The sequence below is a fragment of the Miscanthus floridulus genome, chromosome 8 (assembly GCF_019320115.1).
Source record: "Miscanthus floridulus cultivar M001 chromosome 8, ASM1932011v1, whole genome shotgun sequence".
Taxonomy (NCBI): Eukaryota; Viridiplantae; Streptophyta; class Magnoliopsida; order Poales; family Poaceae; genus Miscanthus; species Miscanthus floridulus.
In genome coordinates, this window is record NC_089587.1 from 197,506,965 (window position 1) to 197,511,595 (window position 4,631).

Consider the following 4,631-nt stretch of genomic DNA (forward strand, 5'->3'; position numbering starts at 1 on the left):
TCCATGAAGAAGGAACGTGCAAATAAACACGATTAAACTAATCTAAAACCTGCATCTGCCGCACGACACCTAGTTTCGTCAAAGCTTAAACGTGATTAAAATGCATGAACCCACAACATGTGACAATCTAGATTAAAATAACTCAGCCATTACGAGCATGTTATCTATTTGCAAAGGTAATACGAAAGTAATGATCATTGAAGCACGAATAAAACCATAAGAGGGGGCCGAACAATATCAATCTAGATTGGGCAAAAGTGTGTTACAAATATATAAAATATTTAAAACATGCAACACAGGATAACTTAATGAATCTATTAGATTTTGCCGTATCTAATAGAGCCGATAACTGTCTTGCCTTCACTAAGCATATTGAGCAAATGCCTGCCGCACGGTATCTACTCATAAACAAAGCATAAGCAAAGACTTCTTGATTGTCAAGCAAAGATCCGCCGCACGATCATTGAAAACAAACAAGACTACTTGCATCACATCTAAATCCACCGCATGATACTAAACATGATAACAAGGTTGTCGGAACTTATGGAGGTCGACGGATCGATGACTCCTCTCGAAGAACTCGACGACACGACAAAAGGACTCGAAAATTGGCATGGGGCCGGTTGTATTGATTTGGTTGTGAACGCCTATTACAATGGTCGAGGGTCAATATTTATACCCTAGACAAAACACGAGTCCTAAAAGACTACGATTTACAAAGGAACTCTTAAACAAACTTGGAAACCACGATTCCTTGCCCTAAACTCTCAGAGTCCTTTATTATTACAACTTTCATCTTTTCGATCGGCTTTGCTTGCCATCTTCTGCTTTCCTGAATGGAGTCACCACCTTCTGAAGTAACCGACCACACAAGCATTTAGCCGACCGCTCGTTTTGTTTGCCGAATGTCCTTCTTCCCACATGCGGGCCCACCTGTCATCTTCCAAAGTCGACCAAAATCTAGTGTTAACACTTATCATATTTCTTGGAGTCAGAAAATTATTCCCACTAGTCGGATAAGTCTTACGAGTACATTGTGTACTCAAGGTTTATTTACCCCTATTGCAGGTGATGCATGAGAAGTATCTTTGTGTGGAGGATTCTTCTGGTGGGCTCAGACAGATCCTAATCCCTTATCGCTAGATGTTATTTTTAAATTCCGCTGTTTATTATTCCACACTCTGATATTTGGTAATGTAATAATGTATTTTTTTAAGAAACTCTGATGTATGAAATGAAAATGTATTGTAACTCGTTCTCATTATTGGATCCTTGGGGAAAATGTGGATCTTTTGGGTTTGCCCTTGGGGTGTGCCCGATGGATACCGCCCGCTGTAGCTTGCTTTCGGGGTGCTTAGTGTCTGGTGGAAGACGAGCACCTCGGTTAGTGTGTTATTTCAGGCGGTTCTGCCACAGATGGTACCAGAGCCAATAATGGTTATGAGTTTCATCATCTTTTTTCAAAACTTAAAAATTTGACCAAACAAAAGCTTTGTGAAAAGGAGGATGCGATTAAGTTAGCTAAATAAGTATAAGCCCTAGCAATATGGTCTATCTAGTATAGCGACACTGGTTTATCTAATCAGTTTTCTGCAGGTACACTGACTTACATTGCGTAAGAAATCGCTTAGTATTACGAAAAGTGAATGTGCGATGTGCCAAAAATTTTACGAATGCCGCTATATTCTGACTTGAGTGAACGTATAGGCCGAAGCATGCAGCATGATAATAGCATCTTACTTAAACTGAAATCCCCCTACACGTATAATTGAATTAGTAAATTGATAGGACTAACTAAAGGAATGCTTTAATAAATGTGCTGTCATTCCTATAATCCCTTACTTCTGATCGAGAAGGTTGTTCTAAACAAATGATTCCTATCTCTTACAGATGAATCTAAGATATGGATGTAGGGGCACCAGTGCGGGGGTAGCTCACGGTCTTGGCGAGGGTCAAGGAGAGAGTGGCCAGGCCCATGAGCACAACGAGGAGAGCCATGGGGCTCCACTTTTGGCTCCTCCTCCTCTACCACCGCCGCCTCTGATGACTCACGCTGAGATGATGGTGGAGCTATTGGCTACTCGCTGAGAGTTAGCCCATGCCATGGAGATAATGGCACAATCTGTCGTGGGCTTCGCCCGTGGAGGCCACAGGGGCAATGTTCGGAACAGGGGTGGTGCCCATCGTCCTGAGAGACCCTCCTCTTACCAGGACTTCCTCAAGACCCACCCGCCCACCTTCACACCGATAGATGAGCCCCTAGATGTGGAGCACTGGCTTCGCATCCTAGAGCAGAAGTTTCTGTTGCTCAATGTGGCTGATGAGCAGAAAGTACGCTTTGCAGCGCAGCAGCTATTGGGGTCCGCAAGTGCATGGTGGGATACCTTCCATGCCATGCAGTAGCTTGATCATCCGGCGACCTGGCAGAAGTTCACCACAACATTTAGAGAGTTCTATATCCCTGCTGGTGTCATCAACTAGAAGTTGACTGAGTTCCTAGAGCTGCGTCAGGGGAGTATGACAATGATGGATTATGTTAATAAGTTCAATCACCTATCCTAGTATGCTGGCATTCATGTGGACACTGACGACAAGAAGAAGGACCGCTTCTTTTGTGGCCTCTCTTCTATCCTCCAGGAGAAGCTGTACACGGCGAACTATTAGACCTTCGGGGCACTGATGAATGCTGCCATCGCCATGGAGGGATTTCAGCAGGAGTCCTAAGTAGAGTGGAAGAGGAAGTGGGTGGCTGCGGGGTCTTCCATCCACCCTCATACTCAGAAGGTATAGGTTGTCCGGTAGGGGCCCTATCAATCATCAGGCGGGCCTTTGTTTCGGCAGCCCCAGCAAACTTCTTAGACTTCTTCCACACAGTATCGTGCTCCCACGCAGCAGGTGCAGCCCCAGCAGCCTCAGGCACAGCAGGTTCCACCTTGCTAGGGATTTGGAAACAAGTTTGGTGCTTGCTTCAAGTGTGGCAAAGATGGCCACTATGCCCGAGCTTGTCCTCAGAACCAGCCAGCTCAGTCCGCTCAACCATCAGCGAACTCTAGGCTTGTCAGAAGGACCGTAATCAAGAAGAAAGTGCCCAGCAAATTTGGACAGGTGTATTTCATAGATGCTGAGCAGATATTGTAGCAGGAACCAGTGATGGCTGGTATGTTTACCATCGATTCCCATCCAGCTTATGTGTTGTTCGATTCTGGTGCATCACATTCCTTTATGAGCATGGGATTTGTAAATCAACACAACTTACCACTTATGGCTATACCATATGCCTATAGAATCCATACTACGGGTTCACAAATGTTCATCAATACCCGAATGGACACAGTAAGCTTGGTATTAGCCACCCACACTTACCGCCTACGGTTCATGGTAATGCTTGGGCAAGGCATTGATGCTATTCTTGGAATGAACTGGTTGTGGGTGTATGGGGTAGTATTGGATATGAAGCGGAGAAGTGTCGAGTTATGGCTTCCTTCTTCTAAGGATAGGATGTCTCTGCTTGTACCCTTAGATCTAGTCTTACCTGTTGCTGCCCATGCTAAAGCCTCTCTTGATCTTACCCCCATCCCCGTGGTGTGTGAGTTCCTAGATGTTTTCCCAAAGATCTTCCTAGGTTGCCACCTGATAGAGAGGTAGAATTCTCCATTGAGCTAGAGCCTAGTACTACTCCTATCTCTAGGCGCCCATACCGCATGGCTCCAAGGGAATTGGTAGAAATGAAGAAGCAGCTAGAAGAGTTGATGGAAAAAGTTTTCATTTGCCCTAGTTCTTCACCATGGGGTTGCCTAGCTATTTTTGTGAAGAAGGATGGTACTCTACGAATGTGTGTGGATTACCACCCTCTTAATGCGGTAACAGTTATGAACAAGTATCATTTGCCCTACATAGATACTTTGTTTGATCAGCTAGCTGGTGCCAAGGTGTTCTTGAAGATTGATCTCTGATCAGGCTATCATCAGATCAAGATCAGGCCACATGATATACCAAAGACAACTTTCTCTACTATGTATGGGCTGTATGAGTACCTAGTGATGTCTTTTGGTCTCGCCAATGCTCCTGCATTCTTCATGTACCTGACGAATTTAGTTTTCATGCCGGAGCTAGACAAGGTTGTGGTAGTATTCAATGATGATATCCTGATATATTCTAAGAATGATGAAGATCATGCCCAACACCTTCAGATAGTACTGTCTTGACTAAGGGAACACAAGCTTTATTCTAAATTCAGCAAGTGTGAATTTTGGTTAGATTGAGTGCAGTTTTTAGGGCATGTGTTGACACCTGACGGTGTTTCGATAGATCCCAGCAAGGTGCAAGATGTGTTGGATTGGCAGTCTCCAAAGTCTGTGCATCAGATTCGTCAGTTCCTTGGTCTCATGGGGTACTATCAGCGTTTCATCTCTGATTTCTCAAAGATAGCCGAGCCAATGACCAAACTGCTCCAAAAAGAAGCTAAGTTTGATTGGAGTCTAGCCTATGAAGAAGCTTTCCAAGCTCTAAAGACATTTCTGACCACTGCTCCAGTGTTGGCCCAACCAGATATTGACCAACCCTTTGATGTATATTGTGATGCCTCAAAGACGGGGCTGGGGTGTGTGCTTATGCAAGATGTGTGTGTGATA